Source organism: Phacochoerus africanus, chromosome 1 (genome assembly GCF_016906955.1).
Source record: "Phacochoerus africanus isolate WHEZ1 chromosome 1, ROS_Pafr_v1, whole genome shotgun sequence".
Classification (NCBI taxonomy): Eukaryota; Metazoa; Chordata; class Mammalia; order Artiodactyla; family Suidae; genus Phacochoerus; species Phacochoerus africanus.
The window spans coordinates 288,081,294-288,105,680 of NC_062544.1; the positions used below are offsets into that span (position 1 = coordinate 288,081,294).

Sequence of the window (24,387 nt, forward strand, 5' to 3'; positions counted from 1 at the left end):
GGACTACTACAGTGAGGTCACATAGTAGTGGAGAGAGACGGGGCTCTCTGTTCATTTCTCTTCCCACATCTTACCTTCTGTGTAGATTGGAAATTTTCAGTTGACCTGTTTAAGTTTGACAGTTCTCTCTTGCCAACTCAAATATGCTGTTGAACTCCTCTAATGAATATGTCGTTTCAGTCATTGTGTTTTTGAGCTCCATGATTTTTATTTCATTTTTTAAATTATTTTTATCTCTTCATTAATAGTCTCTATTTGGTCAGACTTCCCTTTTAATCCTTTAGACCTGGTTTCCTTTAGTTCTTTCTTTTTTTTTTAATTTTAAAATTTTTATTTTTTTGTCTTTTTGCCTTTTCTAGGGCCGCTCCTGTGGCATATGGAGATTCCCAGGCTAGGGGTCTAATCGGAGCTGCAGCCACCGGCCTACACCACAACCATAGCAACACAAGATCTGAGCCGCGTCTGCGAATTACACCACAGCTCACGGCAATGCCGGATCCTTAACCCACGGAGCAAGGCCAGGGATCGAACCCACAACCTTATGGTTCCTAGTCGGATTCGTTAACCACTGAGCCATGACGGGAACTCCTCCTTTAGTTCTTTAACATATTTAAAATAGATTATATAGTCTCTGTCTTTAAGTTCATCATTAGGTCTTCCTCAAGGGTAGTTTCTGTTGATTGCTTTTTTCCCTGTGTGTGGGCCGTATTCTCTTGTTTTTGTTTGTTTGGTTGATTGGTTGGTTGGTTTTTGTATGTCCTATAATGATTTGTTGAAAGTTGAACATTTAAATAATATATATGGCAACTCTGAAAATCCATGTCTGAGATATTTGGTGCTGCTGCTTGCTGCAGTAGTTTTTGTTTGTTTGTTTGTTTGTTTGTTTAGTGACTTTTCCTGAACTAACTCTGTAAAGTCCGTATTCTTTATCTCAAATTTCCGCTGAAGTCTCAGTTTGGCTAGCTTAGTGGTTAGCTACTGATTGGACAGAGATTTCCTTAAATTCCAAGAATCAGTAAGTCTCCTAGTCTTTCCTGAGGGGCTTGTGTGTATGTGTATACTGGGTGCATGCTTCAGCATTTAATCAGACAGTTTTCAGCTCTGTCTTAATCTTCACCTCCTGCTTGTGCAGAGCCTCAAATTCAGCCCAGTGTGAGCACTTAACAGCCATCTCAGGGCTTTCCTGAATTTCTTTTTTTTTTTTTTTTTTGCAATTTGGCCTTTTAGATTTCCAGGAATATATTGGAGTTTTTCAAATCCTATGTGGATAGCATATTCTCCAGCTTTTCCTTTTAACTTTTTGGGTTAATGTATTTGCCCCAGTGGTTGTGCACTGCCTCAGGTAGTTACAAAATTAAACAACTGCCTCTAATTGTTTTGACATACACCTCTGAGGAAAATGATTTTCTCACTGGGCAAACTCTGACTCAGGTCAAAGACAGCCTTTCAAATGGAAACCATTAGCTATGTCAAATAATGACAGTTCCCTGGGAATAAGGCTCTGAAGGAGTTACAACCTGGTTCTGTCCTCTTCTGTGGCAGCCAGGCTGCTGGTTTTCAGGACTATGATAGAGTTGAGGTGGGGCTAGGGGAAATGGTGGGAATAGGGCCACCAATATTTGGTGTTCTTAAGGAGACACAACCATTTTTCTTTAACACATGCTTCCCATTTGCTGCAAGCCTCTGTTTAATCTCCCAGATGTTTGAAGAAGTTTAATATGACAGTTTTTGCTATATTTTCCTTGCTTTAATTGAAGAGGAAACTTTTAGAGGTCCTTATTTTCATTGACAACACTCTCTCACCTTTATTCTCAAAAGAATTTTTTTCTCTGTATGTTGAATTTTATATTGGCATTGTTTTCTTTTAGCATATTAAAGATGTGTTTCCACTGTGTCTGGCTTTTATTTTTCCTGTTTAGAAGTCAGTAGTCAACATAATTGCTGTTCCTCTGGAGGTAATCTGTATGTTTCCTGTTGCTTTTAAAAGATTTTCTCATGGCCTTCATTTTTTGTTTGACTAAGTTTCATGTATTCTCCATCTCCACCCCCAAGGTATGTTTGCTTCTTTTATCTATGGCATGTTTTCCACAAGTCTGGATAATTCATTGCTGTTTTCTTCAGATTTTGCTTCTGTCTCAGTGTCTCTCTTCTGTCCTTCTAGGACTCTAATTAGATGTGTGTTTCTCACTGTATATTCTCATGCCCTGTCTTTTGTATTTCCCAGGTTTTAGTCTCACCATGCTTTAGTTTGAATATTTTCTTCTGATTTAGTTTCCAGCTATCGGCTCTCTCTTCAGTAGGACCTAATCTACTTTAAATCCCACTCATGATTAAAAAAATTGCAATTCTAGATTTTTTTAAAGAAATTTAAAACTAAGTTACTCTTTATAGTTCATAATCTCATTTGTGTTTTTGACCATAGCAACTGCGAATTTTTGTTTGTTTTTTTTTTTTTTCAGTCTTTTTAGGGCCTTAGGGCTGCACCTGTAGCATATGAAAATTTCCAAGCTAGGGATCGAATTGGAGCTGTAGCTGCCAGCCTTTGCCATAGCCATGGCAACACGGGATCCGAGCCGCGTCTGCAACCTACAGCACAGCTCATGATAACACTGGATCCTTAACCCACTGAGTGAGGCCAGGGATCGAATCCTTATCCTCATGGATACTAGCTGGGGTGGTTCCCACTGAGTCACAATGTGAACTCTGTTTTTCCAATCTTTCATTGTAACAAAATACATATAACATAAAATTTAATGTTTTAGCCGTTTTTAGGTGTGCAGGTCTGTGGTATTATGTACATTCGTAATGTTGTGAAACCGTCACTACCATCCGTCTCCATAGTTCTTTTCACCTTATAAAATTGAAAGTATATACCTAATAATTCTCTATTCCCCTGTACTCCCAGCCCCTGCAGCCACCTTTGATTGGTTCTACTTTCTGTCCCTATGATTTCTGAGATACTCTAAGTACTTCATATAGGTGGAATCACATAGTATTTACCTTTTTGTGACTGGCTTGTTTCACTTAGCATAATGTCCTCAAGGTTTATCCATGTAGCATGTTTCAGAAAATCCTTCCTTTTTAAAGGCTGAGTATGTATCCATTGTATGAATATACCAATTTGCTTATCCATTTAATCCATTTAATCTGTCAGTGGATACTGGGTTGCTTCCACATTTTAGCCATTGTAAATAATACTGCTATGAACATGGATGTGCAGGTATCTTAAGACCTGGTTTTCAATTCTTTTGGGTACATATCCAGACGTGAAATTGCTAGGTCATATGATAATGTTATGTTTAATTTTTTGAGGAACTTACACACTCTTTACCATAGAATGTAGTGTTTTTTTTAATTGCAGTAAAACACATGTAACATGAAAGTTACTATTTTAAGTATATAGTTCTGTGGTATTAAGTACATTCACATTGTTGTAGAACCATCACCAGTATCCATCTCCCAAACCTTTTTCATCTATCAAAACTGAAACTCCCCATTAAGCCGTAATCCTCGCTCCCAGTCTCCTGGAAACTGCCATTCTCCTTTCTGTCTCTACAAATTCGACTACTCTAGGCACCTCATGGACGTGGACTCACACAACTTCGTCTTTTTGCAACCAGCCAATTTCACCTAGTGTAATGTGTTCAAGGCTCATACATTTTGTAGCATATGTCAGAATTTGCTTTCTTTTTAGGGCTGATTAATATTCCATTTTACTGGATTAAACCGCAGTTTGTTTACCCATTCATCTGTCAGGAGACACTTGGGTTGCTTCTACCTTTTGGTAGTGAATAATGCTATTAAACATGGTTGTAAAATACCTGTTTGAGTCCCTGCTGTCACTACTTTGGGGGCGTATTTCCAGAAGTGGAGTTGCTGGATCACATGGTAAGTTTGTGTTTAATTTTCGGAAGAACCATCATACCATTTCCACTGCAGCCGCACCATTTTGCATTTTCACCGGCGATGTACAGGATTCCGGTTTCTCCGCGTCCTCATCATCACTTGTTACTTTCTGTGTCTTTGGTATCCAAATGGGCAGGATGTGGTAGTTGGTTGTGGTTTTGATGAGCACTTCTTGTGATTAGTAGTAACACGGCTTACCTTTTTCTGTGCTTATTGCCCATTGATGTATCTTCTTTAGCGAAATGTCTATTCAAGTCTTTTGTCCGTCCTTAAAATGAGGTTGTTTGTTTTGCACTATTGCAGATGTAGTTTTTTTAAGAGTCTGTATGGGTAATTCTGACTTCTCATGCCTTTGTGGATCTGTTTTGTTTTCTGTGACGTCTGCTGTTTCTTGCCATGGTGGTGTCTGATTTCTTTGTGTGTGCTAGACATTGTATTTGCAGAATTATTTTGAGGAATAATTTGAGACTTAGGATGACTGTTTCATTTTTGGGTAGGTTTTAATTTGTTATCTCTAAGGTTCTTTATTCTTAAAGAGGCCTCCTTAATCCCATCGTAGGCCTGAGGCCAGCTAGATGAGCACAACAGGGCTGCGGGGTCCCTTTGTGCTTCCAGTGCAAGTCGAAGGCTGGTTCCTCAGAGTCTGACTCATGAGCCCCCAGTTTCTGGATTATTTCGGGTAACTTCAGCCTCTGTAATAAAACTCCCAGGTGTCAGGACCTTCCACAGAAAACTTCTCTTTCTCGTAACAATCCACTGTGGCTTTCCTCGGCAGAGCTCAGCTTTCTTCTGCGTGGCGATTCGGGCCTGGCTCTTTGCCGCTCTGGTCCTACCATCTGCTAGGTTGGTAGCGTTGTCTAGGGCCTGAACTTCCTTTTTGTCCAGCTGGCAGATGGGAAAAGTGCGGAGGAGGCGCACATGCTTCTCACCCTTGTTGGCCCGGACGTGCCACGTACAGTAGCTGTCCCCCGGGGAGAGCTAGTCACATGGCTGCCCAGACGCATGTGTGAGATGGTTGACGTGCAGTCCGTGGTCAGCATGTCTGTTTGGGGGACAGTCACCTCTGCGCAGTGCTTCCCCGCGGCCCCGCAGTGTCTGTGCACGTTCTTTTACGGTGCATTGCACGCGTCTTCCTCAGGGAGACACCACGTCAGATATGACTCTTGAGGTTTGGTGGCTGAACTAACACCAGCTTCTCTGCTGCTCACACTCTATAATAGTGGAGCCAAGCCACTGACAACTGCAGAGAGAACAGCTTCCATTTGAAAGGGGAGAAATGGAAGATAAACATCAGTCCTTGGTTCAGAGCAAGAGCGCCACCCTGAGGGCAAGTATTATGAAGGTGTCTTTCAATGACTGCTAAACAAAGGCTGCCACGAACTCACCTGGCGCCTGTGATGGAACAGATGGGGACCTGTGGGGCATCGAGGTGAGAGGGTGTCAGAAAGAATCTTACAGCACTGGGCTTTATTTGGGTGACTTGGGGGAGAGGTCAAGAAAGTCGGGTGCTGTCAGGAAGGAGGGACTGTTTGATGCCTGAGGATCTCGGGTTGTCTGCGGGCGGGTGGCTGGGCGGGCTGCTGTGCCCATGTCTCTGTTTCTGTCCGCGGTGTCCGAAGGCATGGCTGTGGGTGGGAGAGAAACCCTGTCCTCTGCTCTGTGTGAACGCTGAGCCCTCTGTTTAATCAAGGAGTCTTCAGGGGCCTTTGCTTCTCAGAACAGTTCTGGCCTTAGGTCTTACTCTTGGGGTGCAGAAGGGGAGGCTTCCCCACTAGGCGAGCCCCAGGTTTCTGGAGGGTCTCAAGATGCTGTCTGGCTTCTCTCAAGTCAGCCAGCGTTTGCCTGAGCTCTTCTCTTGTTGTGATGGCTGTTTGGGCAGAGCAGGTGGCAGTCACCCGGCCTGCCGGCCCTGCGCTGGGGGCTGGGCGTGAGTGAGGTCTGCCTTCTGGTGATCACTGGACCCTTTGCGGTGCCTGAAAGGGCTTCCTCGCTCCCAGCTGCCTGACTCCGGTTTTCATTATGGCACCACCCCAATTCAAAGAATCCATTTGTGTCTTAATTCATCTCTGTTGAAATATGTATTTAATGATAGAGGATTTAAAAGAGGAAATTTTTTTTTTTTTTTTTTGCTATTTCTTGGGCCGCTCCCGCGGCATATGGAGGTTCCCAGGCCAGGGGTCGAATCGGAGCTGTAGCCACCGTCCTACGCCAGAGCCACAGCAACGTGGGATCCGAGCCGCGTCTGCAACCTACACCACTGCTCACGGCAACGCCGGATCCTTAACCCACTGAGCAAGGGCAGGGGCCGAACCCGCAACCTCATGGTTCCTAGTCGGATTCGTTAACCACTGCGCCACGACGGGAACTCTGAAAAAGAGGAAAATTTCTGATCTAAGCTCTTTCTTTGGGGGTCGTTTGGACCACTTTCTGTGTCTCTGTTTCTCTACCACTGGGATGAGAAGCCATACATTCGGGCTGTTTTCTGGGCAGATGTTACAAGTGCACGGTCCTGGGAGTTCATCGTCCTTGTTTTTAGCAATATTCATGCAGGAAAATCAAGGCTTTTTTGATTTCTTTTAAGAAGAAAAAATTAGATGCTTCGATTTGGGGGGACTAAATTGAGACTATGAATAAGATAAAATCCACGAAGAAAACCATTTAAAAATTTTTTATTAGAGTCTAGTTGACTTATAATGTATTAGTTTCCAGTGTACAGCAAAGTGATTCAGTTACACGTATACATGTATCTTTGGAGAATCTTTCCCATATAGGTTATCGCAGAGTATTGAGTAGATTTCCTACGCACGACAAAGAAGGCAAGAATATACAATGGAGAAAAGACAGCCTCTTCAATAAGTGGTGCTGGGAAAACTGGACACTACATGTACAATAATGAAATTAGAGTATTCTCTTACGCCATACCCAAAGATAAACTCAAAATGGATTAAAGCCCCGAACGTAAGGCAGAGTCTCAAAGACTCCTATGGAAAACAGGCAGAACAATCTTTAACGGAAATCGCAGCAGTGTCTTTTTTGATCCACCTCCTGGAGTAATGAAAATAAAACCAAAATAAATAAATGAGACCTAATTAAACTTAAAAGCTTTTGCACAGCAAAGGAAGCCATTAAAAAAATGAAAAGACAACCCACAGAATGGAAGAAAATCTTTGCAAATAAAGCAACCGACAAAGGAAAACCACCTTGAATCCCAGTTGCAGAGATGCCAAAAACACATGGGGCACCGCTCTTTGCCCGTGCCCGCGGAAGCTCGAGGCCCTGGCTCTGTTTCTACCGTGAGAAAGGGGAGCGAGTTCCTGGCTGCTGTTCTCTTGTGGAAGCGGCTGGGATGACTGACATGCAAACATGTGCAATAGGAAAGCTCTCTGGCTGGAAAAGGCATTATTATTTCATCCTGAAGTACTTTGGGGGATAAATAATTTATTGGCACACTAGGTTCAGCCTCTGAGGCCAAGTGCTCCTGCTCTAATGTACCCAAGCTGACCTTGGAAACTTCCAGCAGCTCAGAGTGAGGAGGGCCAGCGAGCACGTTCCTCTCTTTGTACTGAGTTGGGTGCTTTTCCAGGGAGTTCTGAGCTGCTCATAATTATCCTTACGCAAATAAACAGTCCAAAGTGGTGAGGCTTCATTTGGAGCACAGTTTACGGCTGTCTGTAGCAGGGCAGAGTTAATCATCGCCCGTAATTCTTGGTGTCCCAGGCTGGTAGTGTGAGTTTTCATGGAATTTTAAACAGATGAGATTTGGTTTAAGAGAACCATGTTTCTTACTGATGGCTTCCATAACCCCTTATGATTAAACTGTTGTTGAATTTCCTAGACTTGATTAATTACCTCATTAATTAAACAGACATAATGAAGTAGATTCTTTTGCTTCCTGAGAGATGGCTCATCTTAAGGTGGCTGTACTTCTCCAGGTCCACCTAGGAAGCTGAAAGCGTTCGTGTAATGGCCTTGTCATTTCACATATGAGCCCTGCGATTGTCATGGAGAGTGACACGACAGGGATGCCGTAGTTATTTGTCTCAGGACACTGGGGTGACCTGTGGACCACTGTCCCCACAGAGGCTGTGACCCTGGCTTCTGCCACCTCACTCCCCTACTTCCTGGAGCTCCCGAAGTGGGGCTTCTGCCCTGGGGACCCAGCGCCCACTCCCTGCAGCTTGGCTCTGAGGGGCTTCTTGCTTGTAGATAAACACTCCCCTCCGCCGCCCCAGTAGCTGTCATTTCTTCTTTTCTTGCCCTGAGCACCTCTGCATCTTCTGGGCACTGCTTCTCCTGGGCAGATGGGGAGGCCCAGAAACTGGCCAGGCATGCCTGCTGCCCCACGCTCGGTGGCCAGGTCCCCAGAGCTTCCCCATCTGGAGGACAGTGCGTGGAGGAGGCGAGGCCCTGAGTGCAGCTGGACTTGAGCGCAGAGCTGGCTGTCAGGCCCCCTTGCTTCAGACCCAGAAAGAAGTGCCCTGGGGCCATGTGGTGGGGTCCGCCCAGTGGGCAGACACTGCCCCTGTCCGAGTCCCTCTACTTCCTTGAGGGGCTGAAGACCTTGGCCGGGGCTGTGGGCACAGCCCTCCCGACAGGCCCAGGCCCAGCTGGGCTCCAACAGGGGAACCTGCAGGCGAGGCCGATGCCATTACGTGCAGCTCCCATTAGGCAAAGTGCCGGACTGGCTGGTTGAGCTGGAAGGAGCCACAAGTCCCCACTGAACAGGGACCCGGTGGTGAGTGGTCACAGGGCTCTCGGTTCTGGGCCCCAGAAGGCCCAGGCTGGGGACTGGGAGGCAGGCCGGAGACGCCACGCCCTTGTCTGCCCTCTGACGCCTGGGGTACAATGATGGAACCTGTGATTGTGGACCCTCAGGGTCCCCCCGAAACCCTTGCAGGGGGTTGGTGAGGTCATAGTGTTTTCCTCAAGGTACCGAGCCATGACTTCCTCTCTCACAGAGGGACGTTTGCGCTGATGGCACGAAAGTGCGGGCACCTGAGCCCTGTCGTGAAGGCCCCGAACTAGCAGTCGGGGTGGGCTCAGCACCACCCCTTCGTGCAGCGTCACTCCGAGTGTCCTCAGCGAAGTGGTGAGCTGTGTTCCCCTGCTGAAACCTTGGCCCCTGAGCACACGCCTCGTTCACGCCCTGAGAGACAGACGGCAGGTTTGCACAGCTCACGTCTGCACGTGGGGTCAGGACCAGCCTTCCCAGGAGAAGCAGGTATGTTTTTTAGGATTCGGGGCTGAGCTGGCTCCTGTCCTCATGGAACACTGTTTTTACTTTAAAGAATAACTGACAGACAAACCACGCTTATTCAGACGTGTGCTTTTGGCAGACAGTGTCTGAAAATTGAACTAAGTGAGGCGTTCCTGCTATGGTGCAGTAGGTTAAGAACCTGACTGCAGCCACTCAAGTTGCTGTGGAGCCTCGGGTTTGACCCCAGCCTGGTTGGAGTGGATTGAAGGATCCAGGGTTTGAATCTGAGCTGAGGCCTGGATTTAATCTGGCTCTGGAACTTCCATATGCTATGGGTGTGGCCAAAAAGAAAAAAACAAATTGAACTAAGAGAGCCTGTGACTTCAAAGGAAATAACTGCCAGTATTTGTTGCAACTGACAAAATTTGAGTTTTCAGTCAGATATTAGGATTCTGAAGACTTGCATCTGCCATGGTGATACTTGCTAGCTTCCTAATACTTAAAGATGTTTCTGATGGGCTCAGTGGTAATATGAACAAATGCAGCTTTTGACATTACATATTGCAAAGTACTAACATTTGGAAGATCCACAGAACTCGGTGGGCCTGTGTTTTCCAGAATGCCTGATACGTGATGTGACGACAGTCATGCATAGGTGAACAATATATTTAAGGTGCAAGATTGATAGCTAGTGGGTTTTAATATAAATAAAAGTTTATTGATGGGGTTTCAGATTCCATGTTGCAAGTGACCTTTAAGAAATGACCGCTTGTTAAGTTTTGACGTCATATCAAAGAATATCCACAATGATCTGATAAACTTAGGCAAATACTCCTGTTTCCAGCCACGCGTCTGTGTGCGGATGAGCTTTTTCACATACTTTAACCAAAATGTTTCATGACAGAGTGCGTGCAGACGCAGGTGTGGCAATCCAGCTGTCTTCTATTAATCCTGACTTTAAGAGTTCCAGAAATTCCTCTCACTAATTTATTTTTTTCTGGAAAATATAGTTATTTTTATTAAAAAGTGTTATTTTTGTTATGTAATGGGCTTATTATTCATTGTAAATGAATTACTAAATAAATAATTTTGAAATCTTTCTGTGTTAATTTCAAGTAAATATCATACATAGAATCCTTTAAAAAATAATTTGAGGAAAGACAGGCATCTTAAGTCCGAAAAGTTTGAGAACCACTGGTCTAGTGTCACGGGGTTCGGCGATGCTTGAGTGGAAAGGCAAGTGGGTTTGGTGCAGGACCTCAGGGCACCATGGAGATGAGGAGCTGTCACCAAGCACTGGGTCGAGGTGGCTCCTGATGGGCAAGTAGGCTCCACGGAAAGATTGACATTGGAAAGAAGCAGAGATTCACTTCAACTAGTTTTAGAAATTGATGTCAGGATTTGGTTTTTGACAAAAGCCCTACAAAAGCAACCGAGTCAGCCAGCTCTGTTTGTGAAATGAGGAAATAAAGGCTTAATATCTTAAAAAAAAAAGACAAAAAGAAAAAAAAAAAAGAAAGACAGACGCCTTCCTGGTGATTCCTGTGAGGGAAAATGTAACTGACCCAGATCACTCAGTTATTCAACAACATTTATTGGTACCAGCATTATTAGTAGGCTAAGTGCTAAGAGGGAGACCAAACATTATTGAGGGTTTTTCCCCCTCCAGTCACGAGGGGGAGAAGGTTGGTAGGACAAATTCGTAACTGAAGAGCTGTGTAGGACACAGAGGACAGAGGGGGCAGGAAGGGGAGGGAGTGACCAGGTCTGTTCCAGAGCTGTGTGGCAGGTTTGAGCCCCTGGACAGAAACACACATCTCACCGCCTGGGCTCAGGATGCAGAGCTATTGGCTGGCTCCTGTGGTTCCTGGGTGTCTCTGGGCAGCAGGTGGTTGTTGCATTGGGGGCAGTGCCCTGGGTGTGGAGGCACCATGTGCCAGCCCCCAGCTCTGCCTCAGCATGCTCCCTGGTGGGAACTCTGGGCTGGTTCCCTTGCTGTTTATGGAAAGAACAATGACACTTCTTTTAATGGACTTGGGGAGTAGGGAATTCTGATTAAGCCCTTTTCCCTTTCAGTTCCCAGACTCCCTGAAAGAAGTTTTAAACCCTAAGGTTAAGTTTCTAATTTGTTACTTAGAATATGTTAAACATGATTGAATCTTTCTAAAAAGACAGGGTTTTGCAGGGCCTCAGGGCACGCCTGACCAGAGACTATCACTACTCCCAGGTCCCTGAGAAATCTTACCTGGTTTAGATCTCTTGTCTCAGAGAAATGTCTGCAGGGAACACTGTCATCGTCAGGAGTGGGTCCTGCCCCCAGATCCTCGCTGGTAGAAATGAAATTAGGAGCCTGGTTTCTCGTCCCTAATATGACAAGCTGCATGTGCTTTTGAGCTTTCCTACTGCCTGTGTCTCTTTCTGGAAACTAGGTGTCACCGATGTTGGTGTTAGTGAAACCCACAGAGGGAAGAGATCCCTGCCAGAGTTGAGGGGAGGGAGGGGACTTTCTGAAAGTCATTATCACCTCTCGCTGGCTTAAAGTCACAGGAGTCTCAGCGCCCTTGCCCCCCTGCCCTCCCCTGTAACACACCCATGCACGCACACACGCACACACACACACACATGCACGCAGGCACGGTCTCCAGAGTGAAGGAAGAATGACGAAGTGGGAATTGCTGGCTCTGGGTCACTTGGCAGAGCCCTGGCCACCCAGCCTGGAGACTTCATTTCTGATGCCTCCGAGGTGTGGAGTCGGTGGTCTGTGCCTGTTTCAGCTCCTCTGACATTTCTCATCTCCTTGGCTGTGTAAAGATTTTCTTCCATTTGGGCTGCATCTGAGTTGCTAAACAAAGCGCGGGGCTGGGGCACTTGACGTTAATGAGCTGGCTGGTCTTTAAATAGCACAGCGCCTATAAAGAGAGTCACCTGTTTGATAGCCGGCGGGCGAAGAGGCTTGTTCACTGAGGATGCTGAGTGGCTGCTCTCCCCTGCCCCCACCGCCGGGAGGCGGGACCGGCCCATCAGAGGCTTTTCCTTTGGACTGTGCGGGGGGGGTCAGCCCTCACGATGCATCACACGCAGGTTGCATCAGGATGAGGAATGGCCGAGCCCCACATCTCCTTGATTATCGGAAACTTAGTCATTTGTTCTCTGAGTCAGCTTAATGGCGTGTACTGTTCACATCACATTCTTTTGGGGCTGGGCCAGGAACCGCGTGCTTGCCAGCATTTCAGCAGTGAGCTAATCAGCCTTTTGGCTCCCACATTCTTTGCCAAGAGCTTCTCTGGAATTAATACTGTCACTGCAGCAAACCAGGGTCCTCACAAATGTTGCTCTTCTTTTCCTGTGTCCTGTGCTTTCATCAGAGGAGTCCTAAGCCCCTTCTCCTTCCGAGGCCTTCCCACGCTGAGGCCTGAGATGTGATGCTAGAAAGTCAGCCCAACAAATGATGTACAGAAAAGCCCTGTCCTGATGCTGCTGAGGATGTAAATACGGCAGAGCCTATTCCACGTAATCCATGGGGGTGGGGCGTGATGCACGAACGCACGTGGCCGCAGTACCTGAAGCGTGGGCTGCACGTCATCCGGGGAGCAAGAGAAGCATGTAGAGCTTCGGTGGGGGGGAGGGGCAGGGTGTGGGCACTTTGCAAGGACAGAAGAGGCCTCGGAGAGGATGGGCATTTCAGCCGGAGACTGGCATGAGAGTTGGCACATAGGAGGTGCACAGTAGGTGAGAGCTGTGGCAGCTTTATTGCCTAGACTTCTGTTTTCTAACTAGTAAAAGAGAAAAAAGTGGCGTCTGCGCTCCCGGGGCCTAGCTTGTGAGGCCAGGGAGATGGCAGGGTCAGGTGGGCATGTGGCAGCCGCTGCGTGATGACCGAGGTGCCTGAGAGCCTGGGTGTTGTCCACCCTCTGCCACTCGTGCTGCCGCAGAGTGGAGGGAGTGTCCCCTGTAGTTTGGGAAATGACAGCGCACGTCTGACTAAGGAAGGCGCTGTGGCGACATGGTCTGTCTGTCTTACTAATAAGGTAGGTACGTAGGGAACTGGCTCAGTAAATTTGGAAAAGTGTAATGAGGGGGAAAGTAAAGGAGTAAAAACAATGAAATCAACAGAGGGGGTGTTCTCCGAAAGTTTGTGCCAGAGCAGGAACTCAGAAAGCTGTCGAGAGGAATTTTTTAATGGCTCTGTGGCTTCCCGGGGTGCGCACACACCAGGGATTCTCTTCCACCGCTGAGGGCGCTTGGGATGGTTCCAGTTTGGGGCTGTTAAGAATAGAGCTCCTCCGACAGAAGTTGCGGGCTTCTTCTGGCCGACATCTGCACCCCGTTCTCTTGCATGTATCCTCAGAAGTGGATTCTTGTGTCGTAGGGTTGGTGTCGCTTTAGTTTTAGGAGATAACGGCCAGCCAGCTTTGCAGAGTGACCCAGCCAGTCTGCAGCCTGAGCCCCGATGCCCGGGATCCAGAAGCTCCACATCCTCAACAGCGCTTGCACGTTGCTGCCCTTTTCATGTCTACCCTTCTGGAGTTGGGTGCTGGTCGCTCACTGGGGTCTTCACCTGCATTTCCCTCGTCACTGATACTGTGCATTTTGCTCCACACCCCCAAGCAGTTCTTCAGCACCACCTGTATGTCCTACCTTTCAACTCAATTAGGACACCTTTTCCCTGGCGCCAGAATCAGATGCCACAGGTTAAGGGCTCAGTCCCACCAGGCGGTCCCCGTCCCCCTTGAGACGCCAGTCAAGTCCAGGTTATTCCCTGTGCTTCTCGCCGACTGGCTGTCAATGGGAGGTTCCCATGCCTCCCTCTTGGGGTTTGATCAGTTCCCTAGAGTGACTCACAGAACTCAAGAGAAACATTTCCTTCCGCCACCAGCTTACCATGGAGGATGCGGGTGAAGAGCCAGATGGAAGAGGTTATAAGGCAAGCCGTGCGGGAGGGGCTTGGAGCGCCCATGCTCTGTGGGTGTGCCACGCTCTCCTTGGCTCCTCCTTGGCGGAGAAGCCCTCCAAAGCCCGAGGCCTGTCCTTTTGGATTCTTATGGAGGTCTCATTATTATCTAGGCATAAGGGATCAGATCATTAGCCATTGGCAGTTGAGCTCAATCTCTAGCCCTTTCCCTCTCCCTGGAAAGGTTCAGCCCTCTAATCATGGTCACTGGTCACCTGGGCACCAGCTGCCATCCTTGGGTTACCTAGGGACTTTCTGAAAGTTATTTCATTCACATAGCAACAGATACCTTTTGTTTTGTTTCGTTTTTTAGGGCTGCACCCGTGTCATATGGAGGTTCCCAGGGGTCAAATTGGACACAGCAACGCAGGATCCGAGCCCCGCCTGCGACTTACACCACAGCTCGCAGCAGCGCCGGATCCTTAACCCACTGAGCAAGGCCGGGGATTGAACCCACATCCTCATGGATACTAGTCGGGTTTGTTTCTGCTGCGCCACAACAGGAACTCCTTCAACAGGTAACTTTGTTCCTCTTATCACTTCAGGAGATGCCAAGGGTTTTAAAAGGTGCTCTTTGCCAGGAACAGAGCCGTGCGAACTCACATAGAGAGTATGTGTTTAGAGAATACACAAATATGTATTTCTTGATGGAAATCACAGCATCCCAGCCAATAGCGTGGAGCACCTCCTTATGCTCCTGTCCCTTTGGAGGTCCTCTTTGGTGAAGTGCCTGCTCCAGGCTCTTGTCCGGTTTTGTTTTTTCCTCTTTTTATTGTAGTTATTTTTCTACATCCTGGAGACAGATTCTTTGTTCAGAATATACATTGCAAACATCTTCCCACAGTGGGTAGCTGGTCTTCTCATTCTCTTTGGATGCCTTTTGACCGATAGCAGTTCTTATTAATAAAGTACAATGTATCAGTCTTGTCTTTTCTGAGTAGTGCTCCTTATGTCTGGTCTAAGACACATGGGTTTACTCCAGGGCCATGAAGACGCTCTTCCCTTTCTTCCTCTGGAAACTGAATTATATTCCTTTCGCATTTAGGTCCAGCGTGAGACGAAAGTCCAGGTTCATGTCTTCCTCTAGATGGTCAGTTACTCTTGTCTCATTTACTGAAAACACTCCCCCCCCACCAAATTTCAGGTGGTACCTTTGCAACAGATCAAGTGCCCTTGGGGGTCAGGGTACAGTCAGGAGACAGGAGCTACGCCAGTGGCTACACCAGTAACCTGAATAGGGAGGATTTATTATAAAGGATTGTTAGCTAGTGAAAGGGATTAACTGTCAGACAGAGTACAGGTGCTGAAAAGAATACGGGAATAGTGCATGCCGGGAGCTGGCCATGTCCCTCTGGGGCTGAGGGGAGGTGCCCAGAGGTGGAGCAGACTCCGAAGAGGGTCTCCCCACCAAGTGCCAGATCCAGGCATTGCTGGAGAAGGCATGCCTGTGCCCCACTGGAGAAGTTCACTGGGCTGCTTCAAGCTGGGGTTGCCTGCCGGGGCGCCCCTGAGACCCAGGAAGTCGTCTGCCAGGAGGCCTGCTCTACTCGTGGAGCAACTGCCCCCTGCCTTCCGCCGTAGAGCCCTGGAACCCGAAAGGGAAGCCCCTTCCTCTTGCAGTGCTGTCTCCTGACAATCCCATCACGGTGCCCGCCAGCCATGGGGAAATACTCTTAGGGTCTGCACTGGTATCAAAAAACGGCACAGAAGGGTGGGTTTGGGGCCCAGAAGTAAGAGATCGGTCCCTGGCACACCTGCCATGTGTGGGTCTGTTTCCTGACGAGGTTCTGTTCCATGGGTCTCCCGCTCATCCCCCAGCGCTGCTGCACTGAGTCCTGTGCATGGTAGTGGGTGGTGGAGGCTCTCCACCTGTGTTTGTCTAGATTGGCTGCACTATTCTAGGTTCTTTGCATATTTTTATCATTTTAGAATACATCAATTTCTACAAAAAAAAAATCTGTTAGAATTTTGATTTGGGTGTTTTTGTTTCCTAGGTCATTCTGGAGGAGAATTGACATTTTACAATATTGAGTCTTCTAAGTCTAAGAATATGGATTATTCCTCCGTGTATGTTGTCTTAATTTTTTTCCAGTGATGTTTCGTTGTTTTTCATGTAGAGGTCTCACACAGGTTTTGTTGGATTTATTTCTGAGAATTGTTTTTGGTGATGTTGTCGTTACCGTATAGAAATGCAGCGTGTGTTGCGTGTGGACCTTCTATCCAGCGACCGGGCTAAACTCACTTAACAGATGTCAGTGCCATCGTAGGTCAGAAATCTTCAACTCTGATTGTGGATTTATGGATTCCTCTTTCTAGTCCTGTTCTTTGTATTTTAAATATACAGTATTCGACGCATGCCGGTTTAGGGTCTCATGGCTTCTCATTGACTTGGCCCTTTTATCACTCTGAAGTGCTCTTCTTTCTCTCTGCTGGTCTGTGGTGCCTCAAGGTCAGTTTTGTCTGACGGTGATAAAGCCCCTCCAGTTACTGTACTTACTCTTCACGCGCTAACAACTTTCTGTTCTTACAACCTGACTGCAGACTTAATTTTAAATTATGCTTCTTTTGGAGTTCCCGTCGTGGCTCAGTGGTTAACGAGTCCGACTAGGAACCATGAGGTTGCGGTTTGGTCCCTGGCCTGGCTCAGTGGGTGAAGGATCCGGCGTTGCCGTGAGCTGTGGTGTAGGTTGCAGACGCGGCTCAGATCCCGTGTTGCTGTGTGGCTGTGGTGTAGGCCGGGGGCTACAGCTCCGATTGGACCCCTAGCCTGGGAGCTTCCATATGCCCTGGGAGCAGCCCCAGAAAAGGCAAAAAGACTAAATAAATAAATAAATAAATTAATAATGCTTCTTTTAAACAGATACAATAACTTTTATTCAGTCTGACAGTCTTTTACGTTTGCGTTGGCATGTTTACTCTATTTACACTTCATTTGATTTTTGAAATGTTAGGTTTTCTTTTTCTTCCATCAGTTCTTCGTTCCTTTATTCCCTCTTTCCTGCCTTCATTTGGATTAATCAGGTATTTTTTATTTTATTGTTTATCCTAGATTTTTGTTTATTCACCCTTATGTTATAAAAGTTACCCAAGAGACTTCAGTTACATCATGACTTATTACAGACGTAATCCTATATTTCTGATTCTCTGTGTAAGTCCAACATGACATGAGTCTGTTTTAAGCAGACTATTTTAAAATATTTGTCCCTGTATATACTCTTTCTGGTATTCTTCCTTCCTTCACTTGCTTCTGTGCTTGTATTTGGGCATGTTTTCTTGTAGCATGAATAACTGAAAGTATTTTTACAGTGCAGGTCTGTTGCTGACAAATTCTCTTGACCTTTGCCTGAGAACGCAGTTAGGTTCCCTTCATTTCTGAAAACTGTCTTCCTTAGCATTCTAGGTTGACGTTGTTTTTCCTTTCAGCATTTTAAATACGTCAGCTTTGTCAGTGTTCTCTAAGTCTTCTGGCTGTTATAGCGCTTGTGGAAAAGTCAGCCTGTTGTTTTGTTGAGGTTTCAAAGATGTGCTTTTTCTTCTTTGCCTGGTTTGAAGATTTTTTGCCTTTGTGTGTCTGTGTCTGTGCATGTGTATGTACATGTGTTTTGTGTTTATCCTCCTTGGGGTTCATGGGACTTTTTGAATGACGCATTGACGCTTTAATAAGGCTTGGAAAATTCTCAGCCATTATTCATTCGAATGGTGCTATTACCTCATTCTTTTCCACTGTCTTCCTGATTAGATATGTATGAGACTTTTGGACCATGTCTTGCACATTCTTATACTCTGTATTGTTTTCATTCTTTTGAAATATTTTTTCCCTCTGAGTTTCAGTTTTAGATCCAAATATCTAAAAGTTTGGATCTTTTCTATTGGACCTATCTGAGTTCCTCTAATTGTGTCTTAAGTTCTGGATGCTTTTCTTTGAAAAACACCCAATGAGTTCCTAATTGCGATATTTTATTTTTCAATTAGATTACTTTTCTATAGATCCCAAGACAGTTGAAATTTTTCATCTTTTCATGTACTCATTCCTTTCTTCCTGGTTTTAAACATATTAATCAGTCTTTTCTCATAAAATTTATTGGGGAATACTTACATAACATATACTGCATCTATTTAAAGTGTACGTGGATGAGTTTTGACAGTTGTGCACAGCCATGAGGCAGAGCTTCTCCATCACCCCAAAGATTCCTTGTGTCCATTTACTGTCCTTTCCTGGCTCTGCCTCTGGGTCCCGGGAGAGCACAGACATTTTTTTTTTTTAATCATTTTAGAGTCACTTATATTTTGTATTAATGTAATCACACATCATGTACTCTTTTTCCACCTGGCTTCTTGCACTCAGCATGATCACTCTGAGAGTCATTCAAGTGTGGGTGTCACATACAGTGTTGAAGAGCAGTGGTGAGAGCAGACAGCCTTGTCCTGTTGCTAGTCTTAGGAGGAAAGTGTTTAGTATTTTACCTTTAACTGTGAAGTTAGCTGTAGGTTTTTAGTAGGTGCCCTTTATTGGGTTGAGAGAATTCCTGACCCCGGATGGCTTGGAATTTTTATCATCAGTGGGTGCTGAATTTTGTCAAATGTATTTCTGCATCTATTGAGCTGATCATCTGGTCTTCTCCTTTATTCTGTCAATGTAGTAAATTGCTTTGAATGACGAGTATTAAACCAACCTTGCATTCTTGGGATAAACTTCATTTGGTTGTAATGTTTTTATACTTTTATTTATTTATTTATTTATTTTTCTTTTGTCTTTTTTTGCTATTTCTTTGGGCCGCTCCCACGGCATATGGAGGTTCCCGGGCTAGGGGTCGAATCGGAGCTGTAGCCACCGGCCTATGCCAGAGCCACAGCAATGCGGGATCCGAGCCGCGTCTGCAACCTACACCACAGCTCACGGCAACGCCAGATCCTTCACCCACTGAGCAAGGGCAGGGACCGAACCCGCAACCTCATGGTTCCTAGTCGGATTCGTTAACCACTGCGCCACGACGGGAACTCCTGTTTTTATACTTTTAAAATATTTCGGGGAATTTCCGTCGTGGCTCAGTGGAAACAAATCTGACCAGTATCCGTGAGGATGCAGGTTTGATCCCTGGCCTCATTCAGTGGGTTAAGGATCCAGCGCTGCTGTGAGCTGTGGTGTAGTTTGCAGACACGGCTTGGATCCTACATTGCTATGGCTGTGGCATAGACCAGCTGTAGGTCTGATTTGACCCTTAGCTTGGGACTCTCCATATGCTGTGGGTGCGGCCCTAAAAAAAAAAAAAAAAAAGATTAAAAAAAATCCTTAAAAAAATACATTTCTGGATTTGATTTGAGAATGTTTGAAGGATTTTAGTCTCTAGTTACACAAGGGATAGTTGTCTGTAATTTTTTTTTCTTGTAACATCTTTGTCTGGTTTTGATATCAAGATAAAGGGAATTCAGAGTGTTGTCTCTTCTGTTTTCTGGAAGAGTTTGTATATAATCAGATTATATCCTTCATGAATGTTTGGTAGAATTTACCAGTGTAGTCCTCCGATCTTAGTGTTTTTAACTAGAAATTCAGTGTATATAATTGATATGGCCCAGGACAGTTTATCTATTTCTTTTTGAATGAACTTTGATAGTTGTTGTCTTTCAAGGAATTTTACCAATTCTTCTAAGTTATTGAACCTGATGGCTGAATTAGCTCAGGATAGTCTTTCACTATTCTTTTACTGTCTTTGGGCCTGTGGAGATGATTCCTCTTTCATTTTTGATATTGATGATTTATAATCTCTTTACTATTTTTTAATTTGTTCTGTGAGTTTATACACATTCATACAATTTGTTGATCTTATCAAAGAACCATCCTTTAGCTTGGAAACTTTTCTTCATGCCTTTTAAAAATGTTGATATCTGTTCATTATTTTTTTCTTTTAACTTCCTTTGGGTTTATATTGCTCTCTCTCTCGCTCTCTCTCTCTCTCTCTTTTTTTTTTTTTAAGCTCCTTGAGGTGGACTCTAAGGCCATTGTTTAGAAACCTCTAGTTTGCCCCTAATCTTGAAAACGGCCTTCCTGGTTTCTTGGTTGAAATGCTTACAGGTCCCTGTCTCCTCAGCCCTGAAAGTTCAACCAGTTAAAGATTTTGAGCTCCTGCCACACACTGATGGGTGCGAAATCTGGCAGATGACTTGCGGGAAGATGGATTGTGTACTTGTGGTAGCCCCTTCCGTGTACTGTGACTTGGTCCACTGAACACCTGAAGATGTGGGGAGGATGTCAGTCTGTCTTGCTGTTTTTTTCGCACGGTTCCAGATCTCAGCAGTTGTCTGGAGGGGATAATAGGCTTTTTGTTGGACATTCCCTTAGTTTCCAGTCTGTTGCAGGCTCGGAGGCTGCAAAAAACTCTACTGGTATTTTTTTTTCTCCCATAGAATCCCTTAGCTGGGACCAAGCCTGATTCTTAGCCAGTGTTCAGAATTAGCAGCTTATTTTTAGCTTATCTAGAAGGGCTCTTCCTTGGGAGGAATTTTAATTCATATAGTCTTCATTGCTTTGATGGTGTTAGAAATACAATTTTTGAAACTTATTAAAAAAAATTGTGTTCCATTGGTAACGCTGGCCTGCTCTGACCCACAACATTCTAATGAATGGCAGAATTCCTGCTCCCCTTTGATAATTTATGTACAGTCAAATGCATCTATTTTAAATGTACAGATTAATACACTTTGATAAGTGCATTTTCCATGAACCGCTACCACATCAAGGTGTAGATCATCCCAAAAGGTTCTGGTACACCTTTCCATTCTGATGTTACTTTGTCACTGTTGATGAGATTTACTTTTTCCAGAACTTCCTGTGAATGGAGTCATGCAGTATGTACTGGCTCCTTTTTTGTGTCTGGTTTTTTCCTTTGAGCATCTATGCCTGAAATTTTGTGGATGTGTTTTGTTCCTTTTCATTGCTGAATACTATTCCACTGTATGATGATATGTTTGCTTATTGATAGACATTTGGATTGTTTATAACTTTTGGCTCTTATAAATAAGGCTGCTGTGGATACTTGCATACATGTTGTTGTGTGAGAATATGTTATCATTTCTCTTGGGTAAAAATCTAGGCGTGGAATGGCCAGGTGGAATGGCAAGTGCTATGGTAAGTGGTTTTACAAGGATCTACCAAATGGTTTTCCAAAGTTGAGTGGTTTTACATTCCTTGTAGTCACATATAACAGTTCCAGTTTACTACCATTGGTATCAATACTTTTTATTATCAGTCATTCTGTTTTAGCCATTCTACCAGTTGTGTATTGATATCGCATCATGATTTTAGTTTTTATTTTCCTAAAGACTAATGATAGATATTAGTAGCTTGTTGTGATCCTAGTTAGTTTCCTGAGGAGAGTCCTTCTTTTTCACATACTTCTTTGCTGTTTGCATGTCTTCCTTAATGTATCTGTTGAAGTATTTTGCTATTTTTTAATTGGGCTGTTGTTTCCTTTTTATTGAGTTATAAAAAGTTCTTTGTATATTCTGAATACTGGTCCTTTTTCAGATATATGGATGAGAAATGTTTTTTCATGTATTACTTGCCTTTTCATTTTGTAAATAGTCTTTCAAAGGGCAGAATTGAAAATTTTTGATGAAATACAAATGATCATTTTTTTCTTTGGCATACTGCTTTTTATTGATGTATGTAAGAAATTCTACTCTACCTCAAGGTCCAAGAAGAAAGATTTTCTCCCTAGTTTTCTTCCAAAAGTTGCACAGATGTAGCTTTTATAATTAGGTAAGGATTGAGGTTCACTTCTTCTGACACAGTCCATTGGAAATACTTTCCTTTCCCCATTGAAATGCCTTTGCAACTTTTATCAAAAATCAGTTGATCACAAATGCTGTCTGAGATCTCTAAATCTGTTCCATTTATATGCATATCCTTTAAATTTTTTTTTTTTTTTTTGAGTTCCCGTCGTGGCTCCGTGGTTAACAAATCCGACTGGGAACCATGAGGTTGCAGGTTCAGTCCCTGGCCTCGCTCAGTGGGTGGAGGATCCGGCGTTGCCGTGAGCTGTGGTGTAGGCTGCAGACGCAGCTCGGATCCCGTGTTGCTGTGGCTCTGGCATAGGCTGGTGGCTACAGTTCCAATTAGACCCCTAGCCTGGGAACCTCCATGTGCTGCGGGAGTGGCCCAAGAAATGGCAAAAAAGACAAAAAAAAATTTATCATTAAAGTATAGTTGATTTACAATGTTTCATCAAGTTCTGTTGTATAACAAAGTGACCCAATCGTACACATTTCCCTGTGCTGTATGGTAGGATCTCATTGCCTATCCATTCCAAATATAACAGTTTGCATCCAGAGAACACCCCAAAATACCCATCCATCCCACTCCCTCCCCTTTCCCCCTTGGGAACCCCAAGTCTGCTCTTCTTGTCCATGATCTGTTTCTGTTTTTTGTTTGTTTGTTATTTTTAGATAGGATCATCTGTTCCATATTTTCAATTCCACAAATAAGTGATATCATATGGTATTTGTTTTTCTCTTTCTGACTTACTTCACTTAGTATGAGAGCCTCTAGATACATCCATGTTGCTGTAAATGGCATTAGTTTGTTTTTTCCATGGCTGAGTAATATTCCATTGTATGATGTACCGCAATTTCTTCATCCATTCCTCTGTTGATGGACATTTAGGTTGTTGCCATGTCTTGGCTATTGTGAATATTACATTGTATTTACCCCACTGTCTTGCTTACTGGATGTCTGAAATTAGGTAACCTAAATCCTCAAACTTTGGTCTTATTTTTCCTAATGGTTGTGATTATTATAAGTCTTTATTCTAGAATCAGCTTCTCAACTTCTTCTGAAAATTCTACTAGGTTTTGTTTGTTTGTTGTTGTTTGGCTGTGCTTACAGCATATGAAAGTTCCGGGCCAGCAACAGCAGTGACTTGAGCCACAGCAGTGACAGTGCCAGATTCTTAACCCACTGAGCCACCAAAGAACTCTCCAAAAAACCTGCTAGGATTTTGACTGAGATTTCTTTGAATCTATAGGTCAATTAAAAGAGAATTGACATCGTAACAATACTGAGCCTTCCAATCAATTAATACTGTAATCTCTTCAGTTATTGTCTTTAATTTCTCTCAGCAAGGTCTTGAAGCTTTCAGCATGCAAGTCTTCCATATATTTTAAATTTATCCCTTTAAATATTTTGTATTTTTGGATACTATTATAAATAGTAGTCTTAAAAGATACTCATTTCTAATTGTTAGCTAGTATATAGAAATGCAGTTAGTTTTTGTATTTTGAATTTATATCTCTTTTTCATCCATGGTCTTGTCATCTGCAAATAAAGTTAGTTTTACTTACTCCTTTACAAATATTTTTGCCTTTTATCTATTTATCCCATCTCATTGTCTAGGACCTCCAGTATAATATTGAATAGAAATGGTGAGAGAAGGTGTTTTGTCTTATTCTTAGTGGGAGAGTGTTCAGTCATTTGTCATTAATTATATAATAATAACAGTAGATTTTTCATGAATCTGTTTATCAGTTTGATGAAATTTTTTTCTTTTTCTTGTTTCCTAAATTAAAAAATTCTTTTTATCATGAATGTATGTTGAACTTTGTTGAAGTAATCATAGATTGTTTTTCCTTTGTTCTAGTAATATTTGAATTGCATTTACTAAATTTTGAATGTTAAGCCAACCTTGCATTCCTAGTTGAACTCAACTTGGTCCTGATGGACTATCTTTTTTTTTAAAGAAAAATATATCTAGCCATTTTCCTGAGTTTGATTTGCTTGTCCTTTTTAAAGGACTTTTATGGCTATGATCATGAGGGAAATTGTTCAGTAGTTTTCTTTTCTTGTAATATCTTTGCATGGTTTTGTGACAGGATAAAGCTGGCCACATTACATGTATTAGGCAGTGTTCCTTCCTCTATTTTTTGAAAGAGTTTATGTTGGGTTTCATTATTTTTTCCTTAAATTTTTGGTAGAATTCATCCAGGCCTCAAATTTCCTTTGTAAGGTAGGATTTTTAATTAAGATTTTAGCTTTTTATGCTTTTCAGATTATTGTGTCCTGGGTCAGTTTTAGTAACTTCTGTTTCGTAAGGTACTTATTTTTCTAAGTTACCAAGTTTCAGTAATATCAGATTTCTTTTTATTTGTTATTATTCTTTTTTTTTTATTATAAGATCTGTAGTGATGTCTCCTCTTCCACTGAGGTCTGTAACTTTTACCTTCTCTTTTTTAACTCAATCTAGTGAGTGGTTTATCAGATTTATTTATTTTTCAAATAAGTAGATTTTGCTTTCATTGATTTTTTTTTTTTTGTCTGACTTTCCTTGATTTCTATTCTTTA

The 24,387-nt window shown here is 43.8% G+C and overlaps 1 protein-coding gene and 1 long non-coding RNA gene across 9 annotated transcripts in view; one reads left to right on the top strand and one right to left on the bottom strand.

Annotated features, from left to right (window-relative positions):
- Positions 1 to 24,387, top strand: part of PCBP3 (poly(rC) binding protein 3) — a 194,557-nt gene that overhangs the window by 20,743 nt on the left and 149,427 nt on the right. The gene's annotated exons all lie outside the window — the stretch shown is intronic.
- Positions 10,678 to 11,697, bottom strand: LOC125137556 (uncharacterized). The gene is made up of 2 exons (XR_007137435.1): positions 11,349 to 11,697; positions 10,678 to 11,098 (listed from the first exon to the last, which is right to left on the bottom strand). It is a non-coding gene; the product is annotated as an uncharacterized LOC125137556 (long non-coding RNA).